The sequence below is a fragment of the Urocitellus parryii genome, chromosome 6 (assembly GCF_045843805.1).
Source record: "Urocitellus parryii isolate mUroPar1 chromosome 6, mUroPar1.hap1, whole genome shotgun sequence".
Classification (NCBI taxonomy): Eukaryota; Metazoa; Chordata; class Mammalia; order Rodentia; family Sciuridae; genus Urocitellus; species Urocitellus parryii.
In genome coordinates this window covers 30,983,187-31,000,420 of record NC_135536.1, presented here as the reverse complement: position 1 = coordinate 31,000,420, position 17,234 = coordinate 30,983,187, and the positions used below count along the sequence as shown (strand labels likewise).

The 17,234-nt window shown below is 41.3% G+C and overlaps 1 non-coding gene across 1 annotated transcript; it reads right to left on the bottom strand.

Moving 5' to 3' along the window:
- Positions 1–14,336: 14,336 nt before the first annotated feature.
- Positions 14,337–14,408, bottom strand: Trnav-cac (transfer RNA valine (anticodon CAC)). Its single transcript has one exon. It is a non-coding gene; the product is annotated as a tRNA-Val (tRNA).
- Positions 14,409–17,234: the final 2,826 nt, after the last annotated feature.

The following is a 17,234-nucleotide window of genomic DNA, read 5'->3' as shown; positions in this document are numbered from 1 at the left end:
AATTTCCTAAGTAATAGGAGTAGCTCTGTTATTAATAGGGTCTTTGAATCATATTATATGTGAGAGAGGTGACACAAGATGGGGTTTGTTCACAGTGGAAAGACCAGCCATGTGATTAGAGGATTGGGCTTTGAACCCTGTGATATCACTAACCCTGGGAGTGACAGGGCTGGGGAGGAAGACTAGAAATGGACTTTGATCATATGACAAGTGATTTGATCCATCATGGTTATGCAAAGAAACATCAATTAAAAACTCTGGACACTGAAACTCAACTGAACTTTCTGGTTGGTGATATACATTGCTTTGGACCGAATGTTTAAATCCCCCCATCATTCACATGTTGAAGCCCTAATTTTCAACAGAATTATTTGAAGGTAGGACCTTTGGGTGGTCGGAAGACGTGCCGGCTTTGGCTCCACCTTCATGAATGAGATTCGTGTTCTTGGAAGAAGAGACACAAGAGAGATCTCTCATTCTGCCACGTGAGGATACAGCAAGAAGGTGTCTGTTTCAAATCAGCAGAGAACCCTCACCAGCACCTCACCATGTTAGCATTCTGATCTTGGACTTCTCAGCCTCTAGAACTGTGAGACATAAATTTCTGCTGTTGAATAATCTACCTATCTATATTATTTTTAATAGCATCCTGAACTGACCTAGACATACACTGACATGCTGGGAGAATCATGTGTCCTGAGGTCACAGAAGCTCTGCATTTCATTGGGACCCTTCCCAGACATGGCCCTACGTGTCTCTTCAAAGATTCAGCTGATCCTGATCTATAGTCTTTATAAAAGCTGTAATTGTTAATTCAGTGCTTTCATGAGTCCTGTGACTTGTTCTAATAAATTATTAAACTTGGGGGGCACAGTAGGAACCCCTGAATTTGTAGCAGTTGGTTATAAGGATCTTTAAAAGCTCCTAATTCTGGCTTCTTAATCCTGAGAGCCCAAGAGCTTGTGGCTGCGTCTGAAGTTGAGGAGATTCTGTGGGAGGACTGTGTCCTTCACCTGTCAATTTTGTCCTAACCTTCAGGTAGTTCTAACTGCAAGTAGGGGTCATTGTCATCATCCAACAGAGAAGGAAAATTAGACTTGAAGAGGAAAGGAATGCATCCAAAGACACATACAGCTCCTGATGGGTAAAAGCAGGTTTCAAAATGGAGTTATCGAATTCCAAAACCCATTTGCTTCTCACTATTTTGCGATGGGAGGGGATTTCTGGATCAGTCTTGAGAAACTTGCTATCACATTATCTGTCTCCTGGAATAAACATTATTTATTCAATCTGCAGTGATTTGCCCCCCTAAAGATTTACTTTTTCATTTGGAGACTTATGGTCAAAGGCAATGCCGTCTCTGGCTGCAGAAGGGTGTCCTCACAATCACTGTCAAAAGGTTTGTGCTACAGGCTGGGGATGTGGCTCAGTGGAAGAGAACTTGCCTAGTATGTGCAAGGTCCTGGTTTCAATCCCAAGCCCTGAAGAGAATAAGAAAGATTGTGGTGAAGGGGACTCGGGCTTTTGGTGCTCAAAACTTTAGACTCTCAAATCAAAAGTGTTGGTTCACCAAAGAAGATACAGACAACAAGTGAACTCATGAGAAGACGTTCCACATCATTCGACATTAAGGAAATGCAAATTAAAACTACATTGAGATACCACTAGAATGGTAGGTAACCAGTAAGTGAAATAACACAATATCAGGTGCTAACAAGGATGTACAGCAATGAGAGCTTCTCCTATCTGCTGGTGGTGTTGCAAAATAATACAGATACTTTGGGAAACAGTTTTAGTAGTTTCTTATTAAGTTGAGCCCATACTTACCTTATGATCCAGCAATCTAATTCCAAGCAAAATGAAAACTTCTATTTATGTAAAACCCGATGTATAACTGTTATAGTGGTTTTATTCATATTCACCAAATATGGGAAACCATCCGATGTCCCATAATGGGTGAATGGAGAAACTGTAGTACATCCCGAAGATATAATATTTCTCAGCAATAAAAAAGAACCGATATATCAGTTTTAATAGCAGCATTATTCACAATAACAAAAAGACTGAAGCCCAAATGTCTAGCAGTGGATGAATGATCTTACAAAATGCAGAATATACATTCAATGAAATTACTCAGCCCTAAAAAGGAATAAAATTCCGAGACTTGCTACAGCATAAATGGACCCTAAAAACATGCTAAGTGATTTGTGCCCAGCCAGACTGTGGCACCTGTCTCTAAATAAATACAAAACAGGGTTGGGATGTGGCTCAGTGGCTTAATGCCACTGAACTGTGAACTAAGGAATGGTTAAAACAGTTACTCTTGCATTATGCATGTCTTACTACATTTTAAATAAAAGGACTAAACTGCCGATACCCATATGGATGACTCTCAAATAAATTATGCTCAGTGAAAGAAAACAAAGCCAAAGGTCACATATAGTATGTTTCCATTGGTTTCATATTCTTACCAAAGTAAAACTATAGTTGTTTAGAGCTAGGCATGGGGTGAAGGCTGACTACCAAGAGACACTGGTAAATTGCAGGGAGTGATAGAATATAATTATGTGAGGTTTATATGACTATATATTTTTGTTAAAACTCATAGAACTGCACACTAAACAGGATAACTTTCACTGTAAAATTATCTGCCTTAGTCCATTTTCTGTTGCTATAATGGAAGACCAGAGACTGGGTAAATTATAAAGAAAAGAGGTTTATTTTGACCATAGTTCTGGAGGTTGGGAAGTCCAAGAGCAAGATGCCACTCCTGCTTGACTTCTGATGAAGTGTGGCTTCAACTTATGGTGGAGAGTGGAAGGATAAGCAGGTGCTAGTGAGAGAAATGTTGATATTGAACTCTTCCCAGGAGAAAGCCATTAATCCATTCATGAGGGCCCCACTCCCATGACCCAGACACCTCCCATGAGGCCCCACCTCCCCCACACTGCTGCATGGGGGATGAAGGTTCTAAAACAAACACACACACACACACACACACACACACACACACACACACACTTTGGAGGACACACTCAAATCATAACAAAATAGTCAGGGTGAGCCGGGCACAGATGCCCACGCCTGTAATCCCAGTGGCTCAGGAAGCTGAAGCAGGAGAATCTCAAGTTCAAAGCCAGCCAGCAAAGACAGGTGCTAAGTAACTCAGTGAGATCCTGTCTCTAATTGAAATACAAAACAGGGCTGGGGATGTGGCTCAGTGGTCGAGTGCCCCTGAATTTAATCCCCAGCACACTCCCCTCCCCAAAAAATATAGTGGGGGAGTGTGGGCTTTAGAAATTCTGTTTATCCTCTGCATCAACAAATGCTAGTTAACATCAGAAAAGGGTAAAGATAGAAGGACCTAGAAGAAGAAAATGCCTTGAATAATATCTCAAAATATGAAAAACTCAACTTGTCCCCACAGTGCTTATGAACGATTCTCCTGATTGACCTCTTGGGACAATCAGCTCCCAGTGCATTGATCACAGAACTGCTTAGGCCTTATCGATGCCACCACCCGTCACGAGGAGGCCAAAGTCCATGCCAAAGTCCACCCCCCCACCTTCCTGGAACTCTTTATTATGAGGATATTGGAGTGGACCTGAAGAAGGGTCTCCGCCCTGACTACCTCTGTGCCACGCTGAGCTTGAGCTCACTCATCCTTAGGCACACCGGGCACAGCACTGAGAGCCTGCTCAATTTTTAGGTGCCTATGATATAGTTTTAATTTTTTTGAATATCAGAAGAAAAAAAATTATCTTTATGGTAAAAGAAAATGTTTTAACAGTTACTCTAGTTTAGATGTTGAATAAAGGTTTGGTACTCAGGGCGGCCCTATTGGGTGGTGGTGGAACCTCTAAGAGGTAGGACCTAGTGGGAAGTCCTTAGTGGCCTTGAAGAGGATATTGAGTCCCTCTTCCTCTTCTCTGTTCCCAAGCTTATGATGTCAGTGGTTTTATTATCATGATGTGCTGTCTCACCACAGGTCAAAAACAATAGGGCCAATTGGTTGTGGACTGGAATCCCCAAAACTGCAAAACTGCAAGCCAAAATTAATCCTTTTGATGTATAGGTTTATTATCTCAGGTATTTTGTTGTAGTAACTGAAAGTTGACAGACACAATATGTAGTATTAAGATATTCACCTTTATACCAATGTAGTTATAAAACATAATTCTCAACATTTTTTTAATAGAGGAAGGGGCCCCCAAAGGCAAAAGGACCTAGGAACTTTTATAGTCATAATTCAACCCTTCCTAAAGCAGTTCTCAGTGTGCCAGAATCTCACAAAATCTCTCCTGAACAGTTGGGTCAGCTTTTTTGCAGTTGATTAGCTATAGGGATTCAAACTGGGTCAGATAGTGATCACACAACTCTTTCCCCCTCTTCCCTTCTTTTCTGGGTCTCTCCCTCTCCATAATTCCTCTCTACTCTTGGGTTATAAAACAAAAACCAATCCCCTCTAAGAAGTTATTTCTTTGGGCTATGATATTGGTAATCCATGTACTTTGGGTCCAAAGTCTTGTACTTAAATTGAACATTGAATGTGCAGTGTTTCCTCTCAGTTCCCCTAAGCCAGGCGAAGGGGGCATGAAGGTGAAGGACTACGGCCTTCCTCTCCCAATTCAAGTCAAATTACTAACCATTTCAGCAGCTCCCTGGGACCAGTATGCAGAGAAACGCAGAGGATGCATGTGAGGCTTGGGTTCTCCTGGCATCCAGAGAGAGAGAGAGAAAAAACAGAAAGATTGACTCCCGCAGTGTCAGAGAGACACCTGGGGACTGACTGCTGACAGACATGAATGGGCCCAAGAGTTGGGTCTGGAGAGGTAAGTGGGCCCCTCATCCCCTGTCATCCAGGAAAGGCTGTATCAGGTGGTTGCTGGGTCCTAGGAGAGGCAGACAGGGAGTGGGGTTGGCAGACTGAGTTCCTTCCTGCTCTGAGAATGGGGACCACTGACTGGGGAGCAGGGAGACTCCACCTCCACCTCGCATGACCTGGCAGAGGACCAAAGCTTCCTCCCGGCTCAGGAGCTCCAGCAGCTTCACCAAAACTTCAAGTTCCTGTAAGAGAAGGCACCTGACGTACATTAAGTTGTTCTTGATCTTCCCAAGTAGTGACCTCTTTTCCTAGGTAAGGCAGACACTAGCAATCTCATCAAGCTTCGGTGGCTTTTAAAAAGATGAGTCAGCAAGCATAAGTGAGGTCCATGGATGCTGGAAGTCACAGTATCAGCATCCTCACTCTGCACGAAGAATGCCAAAGTCTTGTTATGGACTGTTACAGTCTACGGGGTAGGGATGACGTTTGTCCACCCTCTTGACCCAGTGGTAAAAGCCTGCTAATTGTAATTTATCCAGATCAGACCATTCACAACCATAGGGAGTACAGAGCTCTGTCCCAATTGGCTCTGTGACTGTAGATCATTTTACTTTTTGAATTTCAGGCTCTGCTCTGGAGGAAGAAGGACTATCCCAGAAGATTTCATCACACTGAATTGTATTAGTTTCCTAAGCCTACCGCAAAGACACACCCATAAACAGGAAAGCTGAAACAGAAGAAATCTATTGTACCTCACAGTTCTAGAGGATGGAAGTCTGAAATCAAGGGGATCTTTGGGATCTCTTCTGAGGGGTGCAGGGGGGCGGGAGTCTGTTCTGTGACTCCCTCTGGCATCCATCACCTGGAGCGTTGCTTGGCTTAAGGAGGGACATCTTCTCCCTGTGTCTTCACATTGCCCTCCCTCTGTGTGTCTCTGTCCAGATTTCTCCTTTTTATAAGGACACCAGTCATATTGGATTAGGAATTGCTCTAATGACCTCATCCTAACCGGATCATCTGCAAAGTCCCCATTGTCTAATAAAGTGACGTTTATAATTTCTGAGGGTTGGGAAATCAACATCCTTTGGAGGGGACACCATTCAATCCCTAGGCTAACTTTCCAAAACAAATCAATAAGGGAGAATATATACATGGCCCCCAAAGTAGACTTAAATACCTCCTCAGAGGAAGTGGGATGAACGTTGGTAGGTAACCACAGTCACCTAACTTCTGCCTCATTGCCAGGGATTCCACCAGCTCCTTCCACAGAGATGACAGGACCCACAGCAGGAACAGCGCCCGGGGAGGAAAACACAGTTCCAGAGGCTCCCTCTAACAGCACCAGGAATCCATACCTCGGAGCACAGGGGTGTATACAGGCTTATTTGTTCTGTATGTAGAGAGAGTCAGGCGTTCACACTGGATGAGATGCCAAATTGAGTCTCTTGCACATTTGTTATTATCTAGATCCACCTGCCTTAAAAAATCCTATCTTTATTTTGCCTGCTGGGTGAAAATGGCCATCTTCTTGGCTCGCCCTAGCCCTCAGACTCTTAGAAATAAGGGGTAAAGCTTTTGTGAGCTGCAGGGCTAGGCCAGAACTCAGAGAGTGTCCTGGGTCCTCTAAAAAAGTCCAGTTCTCTTTCTTAGCCTTGTCTCCTCGGCCCCAGTGCGCTATGAATTCCCCAGGCCTCTCCCTTGACACACATGCTCTCTGGAGAGAGAGAGGCAAAGTCTTTGGTGGGTAGCAACCTTTGGAACAATGAGAAAAATTCCTCATGAGAAGACTCGGGACAGACTGGAGCCAAACCATTTCCTTCAGTCCCCGAGCACATGGTTCCTCTCCAGTGACTCCAGCAGTCCAGAAACAGCTGCTAATTCCAGGAAAACAATGTTCTGATCCAATCCCTCCAGCCATCTTTACCCTTTTGTTTTTCTCTCTGGAGGGAGGAAAGAGGAAAAAAAAATCCTTGAAAAGCTGCCATGGTGCATTATTTCTAAGCGTCTGTTGTTAGAGGTATGAGCCAAGCAGCCCCTTTTATTGGAGGAAAGGAAAGAATAAAAATGGAAGAAAGGAAGAAAGGGGGAAAAAATTATGGAAAAGGGCACGGAGAAAAATCTGAGTAAAATAAAGTTACACAACAGAAAAAGAATTGAGCAAAAACATGGCTTAGGCAATAGAACTGTGCTCATTTGGCCACTCACTTTGGGTGAACCAGGATGCCAATCTTATTTCAATAGTTACTTTGGGCTATTCTTACTTACATTTAACCTGATCAAAGAACATCATGAGATAGAAAAATGATACTGCGTAATGAGAATATTAATTCACAAGATAATAAATAGTAACGATCTTATAATTTGCAATGTCTACAATTCACTTAAATGGCATGGCAATTGATGAAATGATCTTTCAGTGGGGTGCAGTGGTGCACACCTGAAATTCCAGACACTTGGGAGTCTGAGACAGCAGGATCAAAAGTTTGAGGCCAGCCCCAGAAACTTGGTGAGACTCAGTCTCAAAATAAAAAGGGCTGGGGACTGGGTTGTGGCTCAGTGGTAGAGTGCTCAACTAGCACGTGTGAGGCCCTGGGTTCAATCCTCAGCACCACATAAAAATAAATAAATAAAATAAAGACACTGTGTCCATCTACAACTAAAAAAAATTTTATTTTTTTTTTAAATACAAAGGGCTGAGGGTGTAGCTCAGTGGCAGAGTGCCCTTGAGTTCGATCACCAGTACTGCAATGAATGAATGAATAAATAAATAAAATTATCTTTCATTTCCCTTTCAGATTCACTGTTTGCCCTTGTCCATTCTCTACTGTGCCTTTAGGGATGGAATCAATGCTCACCCTCTAGTTTCCAGTTGGGATCAGCTAAAAGGAATCAGCACCAGGAGATTTAAGAATGAAGTGACATTGATTTTGTATTTATCACTCTGGGCTCCTTCCCTGATGGGCCACCACAGCTTGGATCTTTCTTTCTACTGACAGCCACAGATCCTGGGAAAGAGCCATGCTCTGGTCTTTGTTTCCCCCCACTGCATGTTTTGGGGACATGGGTAAACAGATCCCTACCGTTGCTGCTTCAGGGTTCTGAATTATTCTTTCCCAATTCCTTAAGCCTTATATATATTAGCAATCTCAATATATATATTTAGTACTGGGGACTGAACCCAGGGCCTCAGGCTTGCTAGGCAAGCATTCCCCCAGAGAGCTACATTCCCAGCCTTTCACCAACATCTTTAAAAGTAGATTAATCATTATAAGTAGATTAGTAAACTAAGAAGAGTTTAATCTTCTTAACTATCCAGTATGAATGTGCTCTGTTTCCAGAAACTTCCCTGGCTATTAAAATGGATATTTTTCCTCTTCAGTTAGACTGTAAGTCTTCTGAGTGTTATGTTATTGGATGCTGTGTGTTTCCCTCAAAGCATCTAAAATGGTCCCATGTATATGGAGCAAATAAATGGGTCATTCATGGTGTTGATCTCGGGAAGGCTCTTCACTTGGTCTGACCCCTCTTTCCAATGTCGCACTTCCAGACCCATCTAGTGAATCACATGGGGTTCTATCTATTCATACAAAGTGTGTTCAACATTGTTGCCCAATTCCTGCACTTAATGGGATTTTGCTTCTCACGGAAGGTAATGTGATAGAAGGAAATAGTAGGTGTTTGGAGCCTTTGTGACCCAGACTCAGCTGCTGGCTCTGCTACTTACTATTCAGGTCACATGAAAAAAGCTATTTAAACTCCCCAAGAACCCTCCTTCCCTGCACCTTCCCCATCGTTACCAATGTGGCCAACTGGAGTCCTTTGTCCCCAGTTTGAACACAATGGCCAGTGGTAGGATGAAGCCAGGCTCCCGGGGAAGAGATAAAAAAGACAGGAAGGGAAAATGGTAGATGGTTTAAATTGGCAATATGGCTTATGACCAATATTTAAATATGATTTTGGGAGATGTGGAAGAAACCGTGATACCTAAAGAAGCTGATGAAAAAAAAAACACACGAGGAGGTGTAAAAAATGAACGAGATGAAATATTCCAAGGCTGCTTGTCTGAAGCAGTGGTGCTGTGTTGGTGGGTCCTTTCATTGAGAGCTGGCTTGAAACAAAGAATTTGTTCAATATAAAAACTAGGACACCAAGTGGAGAACATGGTCAAAAAAGAAACACGTGAAGTGACCATGATTCCTTCTACCCTTTAACTGAGTGGGTTTGGAAGTAATTCACAAACTCCAACCAAAACAGTATGTAGGCCAGGTATGATGGTGCCCACCTATAGCCCAGCTACATGGGAGGCTAAGGCAGGGGGATCGCCTGAGCCTACCGGTTCAAGACCAACCTGGGTAACACAATGAGAACCCCCATCTCAAAATAAACAAATAATAAATAAGTAGTGATTTGAAAAAGCCCAACTCTACCCTATAATGTAGGACTTTTAGAATGAATTGATTTACTTTTCTTCTTTCTTTCTTTTTTTCTTTATAGAAGCATACTCTAGTTATCTATCTTTGTGGGGTGGGAAAAGAGGTTTCCAAGCATCTCTGCATGGAAGACAGACTTGGTGTGGACTGAAAGACAGCCCAAGGGAGGAGGACAGGAATGTTAGCACCACATCCAAGACTCAAAGTATCTCCATCACTGGCTCTGGTTAAGCATGTTATTTCAGGCACTGATAAGTCTGTGCCTGCCTGGCAGTTACGAAGGATGACTGCAGGGTCACACCTTTCTTCAGACGGATGCTGTGAGATAGTTCATGGGGATGGTACACACAATGCACCTAACATTCAGCATATAGCAGGCAATCTGCATGTGTTCTTTATTTTTTGTAGGAGTTTAAAGCCTGTATACAGTTGAGATTAAACACTTTTTAAAAAAAAAATTTTGAAAAATCATTATGGTTGGCATTCTCCTAGTTGGTCATGCCAACTATTGCAATGGCCACAAAGGGTTATTTTCTACCTCCTTCCACTTACAAGACCTTGATCCATGATAAACATGAAGAGGTTCTGACAATACTCATAATACCAAATGGTACAATGGAGTTACAGAACACAAACATTTAAGTTGTTGGAATTCAACTACAGGCTCAGAAAAAGAAAATAATGCAGATGAATATATATATATATATATATATATATATATAATTTCCCCCCTACAATATGGCACTTAAACTCACGCCAACTACTTCATCTGGTACTCAACCAAAGAAACAGCCACAGCCATCTGTTCCAGCTCTGGAGGGAAAACTGGCCGGGCTGAATTTACTGGGGTGGCACAGAACCATGTAATCTGTACTGTAGGGTGATTTAAAAGATTTTTCAATGGTTATTTTTCTATGCATAAGTTTTTCCATACGTGTTGACTTTAGAAACTAAACTCCAAACACTCAACACACTGTTATGTGTCATTTCAAATTGTCAGAGCCTGTGTGTTTTGGAAAACGACTCCTAACCAAACCCCGCATTACTCTAAAGTTAATTTGGGGACTGTCTGGACAGCCTCATCGCTGCAAAGACATCTGTATTGCCATCCTCCCTCCAATCAATTCCTTCTGTCAGTATTGGCATTATTGATATTTCGATTTCTTTACTTAGGAAAGGAATAACTTATGAGTATCTACAGCGCACTATAACCTGTGCTCAGCTCTGTGGATGCAAGAGAGGATGAAACCGGCTTGGTCTCTGGTCTCACAGAGCTCACATTCCAGGACGGTAATCAGAAACATCGAAAAAAAAAAATAAAAAATAAAAAATAAAAAAAATAAATAAAAAAAAAAAAAAAAGAAACATCGATCAGTCACACTCACACATTCACACAGTCATTCACTCAACAAATAATCATTGAGAGCCAACCATGTGTCAAGCCATTGTACTAGACATTGGGATAATACTGTAAACAAAGCAGGACAAAAATCCTCTTGCAGGGAGTTTACATTACATTATGAAAGGCAAAAAAAAATGAAGATAAATATGTAAACTACATAGAGTAGTTTACTTACTCATAAAGAAAAAGATCCGAGCAGTAGAAAAAAAAAAAAAAAAAGCAAGAAGTAGATTTTAAATGGGGGAAGAGTGGTTCATTTCAGATGGCTAGAAGGCCTCCCTGAGCAGGTGATGTTTGAGTGAAGAGCTGAGAGAAGAGATGGTTCTAAAGCCCTACAGTCATCCAGAAGAAGGGTGCTCCAGGCAGAGGGGACCATTGGTGGAAAGCTACACAGGGTCAGAGTGGGAGGAATGTATAACAGAGGTTGGATGACACAGGTCTGGTAAGTCAGAGGGAGGATTGACTTTTATAAGGTGCACAAAAGGCAACCACGGAGGGATTTTGAGCAAAAGGAGCAGCATAATTTATTGTATATATATATAATACAGTCACTCTGACTTGTGATGAAAACAGGCTGCAGGAGCCAAGGGCAGAAGTCAAAAGTTTGGTGAGGAGCCAGACACAGTGGCACACGTCTGTGATCCCAGTGGCTTGGGAAGCTGAGGCAGGAGGACTGCAAGTTCAAATCCAGCCTTAGAAACTTAGCAAGGCCCTAAGCAACTAAGTGAGACCCTGTCTATAAATTAAAAACAACCAAAAAAGGGCTGGAATGTGGCTCAGTGGTTAGAAGAGTTTGGCAAGGAAACTTGCATGAGCTCAGGCAGAATATGATGGTGGTTCAGAAAAAGGAGATGTGGAGAGATGTGGTTGAATTCTAGATATATTTTGAGGGTAGAAGGGATAGGATTTTCTGCTAAATTGAAAGTGAGCAGAGAAAGAAAAAGAATCAGGGACATCATTAGGGTTTTTGGCCTGATCAATGGGAAAGATGTAATTGCCATTAACTAAGAGAATGAAGTGGTTTCAGAGTGGGAATGAGCTAGTTTGGGCCTTTTTAAAGCCTGGTTTGCCTATTTTAGACATTTTAGTAGTATTATAGAGATGGACTGGAGTTTAGAGGAGATGTACATTGAGAGGCATGAGAACAGAGGTGGAATTTTAAAGCCACAAACCTGGATGAGACCACCAAGGGACTGAACGTGGAGAAAAATGGAAACCTGAAGATTGAATTCTGGAACCCCATCATTTAGAGGTTAAGAATAGGAGAAGAAACCAAGGGGGATAAAAGACTGAGAAGGAGCAGCCAGAAAAGTAGAAAGAAAGCCACGGAGTTTTCTTGGAAGCCGAGAGAAAAAAGTGAATCAAAAGGGAGAGATTGATTAACTGTCAAGTTTTCATTAACATTACTGGGAAAGGTATGGGGTTCCATGAAAGAGTATAATTGTGGTCATGATTTAGATTGAGGATGCAAGGAAGTGGCATTTAAGCTGAAGGTTAAAGAATGAAGCCCAGCGACCTTCACTGATGCAAGTCGTCCTTGCTTCCTCCCAGTGGGGCCTCTGGTCAGCTCTACATACTCTATCTATTTGTGGACCTCTATGTGACCTTCTCCATCACAGCCACCATCCCAGACACCTGAGCAAGGAAGAGGCTTGTAGGATGGAAGTAAGGATGGCAGATAAGAGAAACTCATAATAGTGTCCCCAAGTGGCACCCGTGCAATAGCCACCTCCTTCTCTACATGGCAGTCACTTGGATATGATTTCTGGCAATAGGTATCCATTTGGTCCCACAGCATAAGACACTGTCATCCATGCACACACAGGGGTTCTTGGCCAATGCTGGTGGGCTACTCTTGCAGATGTGCCCATCAGTGAGCATATCTAGGTATTCACCTATTTTCTTCAGGCAAAAGATCAAGAAGCAAAGATCAGAAAGGAAAAAATGTGATGACAAGGAATTTTAAATAAACTTATAGAGAAAGTCTTAAAGTCTGTTATCATGGCTATCATTTTAAGAAAAGCAGGCCCAGGTGCTTCTTGCAGTTAGACTGTCAGATAAAACAAAACCCAGCTGCGCTAACACTGATGATCTAAGGGCTGCTTATACCCTCTATTGGTATAAGACAATATACCAACTCTGTGACCAGGACAACTCCCTGGGGGAAAATAAAACACCTACTCTGCAAAGAGAAGTGTTCTAGATTGAGGATTAGCAATATGATTCATTAGAGCCTCTTTGAACAGAGAGAAGCAAGAAGCTGGATATTTCTACATCTGTGGTCACAACAGCTTCATTCACAATAGGCAAGAGTAGGAAACCACCCAGTATATCCATCAATGAATGTATGAAAAATAAAATGTGGTTTATACATAAAATGGAATCTTGTTTAGTCTTAAAAAGTAAGGAAATTCTGTCACATGCTACCATATGGATGAATCTTGTGGACATTATGCTAAGTGAAGTGAGTCAGTCACAAAATAGGCAAATACTCTGATTCCATTTATATGAGGTTTCTAAAACCATCTAATTCATAGAAACAGAAAGTAGAATGGTGATTTCTCAGGGATGGAGGGAGAGGGAGGCAGGGAATGAAGAGTGAGTTAATGGATCCAGAATTTCAGTTTTGCAGGATGGAAGAGTTCTGGAGATCTATTGAGAGCAAGAGTAGCCAACCAACACATAACTTAGGGTGACTGCATTATACTACAAAATTATAAAGATAGTATATGTTATGTGTTTCTTAACTACAATTAATTTTTTTCCCCAAAAGATGCTAGATTTCTGGTTTTCTTTGAGACTCACTCCATCACCCAGTATCAGAAAAGTTAGAACCAAGAGGAACTGGGTGAGTCCACCTCCCTCACTGTGGTCTGTTCTGCTAACAGATGCTGTTAAACAAATTGCCCTGGTCTGCCTTTCCTTAAAGAACATGACCAGTTTGACTAAAATATTCAGGAGTCCATCCGATGAATAAATTAATTTAAAATATCAGAAATTAATAATTAATTTAAAATATCAGAAAAAGAAGAGAATATGACACATATACTCTAGGGTTTGGGATATTGAAGTGCCCTGATAAGTAGGCAGAAAGAAGGTGAACTCTGAGGGAGAACTCAGAGGAGGCTTTGCTGTTTTTTATCCGTTTACCATATTAGGTTAGCATTTCTTATTCTTTCTTTTTCTTTTTAAACAAATAGTGTTCCTGGAAGAAAACCACTGCTCTAGAGGTCATTTCTAAGGAATGAGATTCCTAGAGCCTTTCCCTCTAGTTTACATATTTCTGAAATGTTTTCATCTTTGCAAGCTGATGTTAGTTTTGTAGTCAGAAGTAATCATAAATCGAAATGACTTTTCAGACAAGAGATCCCACTTCATGGGCGGTGTGATACTGAAGCCACTTTGCTTCCTATCCTTTGTGTCTCTAGACCTTGGCATGGGTCCTTGCACATTGTAGCCCACAGTTCCTGAAAAATCGTGCATTTAGCATGAATATATTTATTTTCTAATAAGAGGAAAAATTAGATTACTGATTAAACCATTAATAGAAATCAGATGTAAAAAACATCTGGTTAGTAATTTTATTTTAGAATAGAAAATCTCTCTTTTATATCCAGAACTAGTTTCAAGGATTACTTTGGTTTTTTTTTTTGTTTGTTTTGTTTTTTTTTTGTGTGTGTGTGTGGTACTGGGGCTTGAACCCAGGACCTTGTGCATGTGAGGCAAGCACTCTACCAACTGAGCTATATCCCTAGCCCAGGACTACCTTGTTTTTTTTTTTTTTATATTTTTTAGTTGTAGATGGACACAATATCTTTATTTTATTTATTTATTTTTATGTGATGAGGATTGAACCCGGTGCCTCATGTGTACAAGGCAAGCTCTCTACCATGAGCTACAAGCCTAGCCCCTACCATGTTAGTTTCAGTGTTGTGGGTGAACAGTGTGCCCCAGCAAGTCATATCCTGCAGTTCTGATACTTAGCACCTCAGAATGTGACTGTATTGGAGACAGGGTTTTTAAAGAGGCAAAAAATTAAGTTATTATGTGACTTAATCTAATATGGTAGCCATATAAAAGGAAGGGATTAGGACATAGAGACATGACCATTTGAAGACACAGGGAGGAGATGGCATCTATAAACCAATGAGAGAGAGCACAGAAGAAATATACCTGCCAACACCTCAATCTGCAACCAGTATGCCTCTCGAGTTGTAAAAAAAACATATTTTTGTTGTTTAAGCCATCCAGTTTATGGTACTTTGTTACGACAACCTCTAGCAGACTAAAAAACCAAGTATTTTTAAAATGCATAGATTAGGCCTGTTTTTAAATTTATAAAGAAGTACAAAAATAGTATCCAAAAGAAAAGCTGTGTAATCCAAATGGTCCCAAATAGTGATGGTCCAATGTATGATTTTTCAACTATACAGTGGTGCAAAAGCATAAGATGTTCAGTAGAAACTGTACTTCAATTTTATTTTTATTTTACTTCATTATTATTATTTTCGGTACTTGGGATGGGACCTAGGGCCCACTGGCATGCTAGACAAGCACAGTATCACTGAGCTACATCTCCAGCCCACCCATACTTTGAATTTTTTAATTTTGGCTAGGAAGATGCAATATGATCCTCTTTCAAAATGCTGGGCAGCAGCAGAGAGCCACGGCTCCCGGTCAGCCCTGTGATCACTAGGGAAACAATGAATATGCCATGGTAGGCTGTTGTTGCTAAACACGATGATGTCTGGTAAGTTAGTTGTAGTACATGCACTTTTTACTTCTGATACTTTCAACTTATAATGGATCAATGGGTCTAAAACCCCAAGTTAAACTGAGAAACAGCTATACGCTGTTGGATGAGCCACAAAGCTTAGGTCAAACTATGACTTAAAACACCCCAAATAGGCTAACCCATAGATTCAGACAGAGAAAGCAAGTAAGCTACCTATGTGCTTTGTCTTGGGGTCCACGTGAATCCTACCTTCACCAGCTTGTGTTTGAAATCCATTCATATTTAAAGGCAGCCCAGGACATGGTGCTGATGTCCAGAGTAAAAGATAGGTTTCAATGTCTGCTCCATTGCCTTTCCTGGCTACATAGTTTGGGACAAATTAATATAATTGTATAAGTCTCCACTTCCTTATCTAAAAAATGGAAGTTGGTCAAAGGACATAAAATTTCAGTTGGATAGGATAAAAGAGTTCAAGGGATCTACTGTACAATATGGTGACTATAATTATGTATTATATTCTCAAAAATTGCTAACAGTATAGATTTTAATCTCTCTCTCTCTCTCTCTCTCTCTCTCTCTCTCTCTCTCTCTCTCTCTCTCTCTCTCTTTTCCTGGTACCAGGGGTTGAACCCAGGGTTACTTACCATTGAGCCACATCCCCAGCCCCTTTATTTATATATTTTTTATTTTTTGGTACTGGAAATTGAACCCAGGGGCACTTGACCACTAAGTCACATCCCTAGTTCTTTTTTATATTTATTTAGAGACAGGGTCTCACTGAGTTGCTTAGGGTCTCACTTAATTGCTGACCTCCTGCCTCAGTCTCCCCAGGCATGCACCACAGCACACCTCAGATTTTAAGTATTCTTTCTTCAAAAAAATGTTTGTGATGCAATGCCTATGTTAATTAGCTCAACGGAACCAACCCCCAATGTACATTGTTAGAAATAGAAAGTCTGGTGGTCCCTTTTTAGAATCCAGTATGTAGCTTTAAATGTAAAATTGGGATGTAAAGAAAGGCAGCTGGAGGGGAGAGCAGAGTGGAAAGTAACAAGCAGGTAACAGCAGGAGTGTGAAAAATTCACAGCCCCCTTAATAAACAGGAGGTGAGAGGGAGGATGCTGGCCTGACCAACAAAGATGACCTTCATAAGTGCCCAAACGCACTCAATCCCAGAAAGGCCTCCAGCCACAGGAGAACAAAGGGAGGTGGGAACAACTAAAGAAATATTTCTTTAAGTAACCCAATAGGAGACAGTAAAACCTAGGTATTATTCAGGAAGAATGTGCACCTGTAGCACTCAGCCAAGGAGGAACTGGGGGAGGGACCTTGCGCTCTGGGGGGATAATGCTAATCATGACCATTCCAGGATCTGCCTGCTCCCCAGACACCTGATCCTCAGGTAAGGCATGTCTCTTAGTCCATTCTTAGGGTTTGGACAGGTGAGTGTGTATCTCACATACATGTTTCAAAACAGTGTGTTGAAAAAAACAAAATTTAAAAAAAAAACATGAGTAACTAAGGGTTTTCTGAGGCGAGAGAGGGAGCATGGGAGGAAAAGATGAACTCTAGATAGGGCAGAGGGGTTGGAGGGGAAAGGAGGGGGCATGGGGTTATTAAAATGATGGTGGAATGTGATGATCATTATTATCCAAAGTACAGGTATGAAGACACGAATTGGTGTGAATATACTATGTATACAATCAGAAAAATGAAAAATTGTGCTCTATATGTGTAATAAGAATTGTAATGCATTCCACTGTCATAAATAAATAAATAGATAGATAAATAAATAAATAAATAAAAAGCAGGCTTGAGGGTGTAGCTCAGTGGTACAGTGCT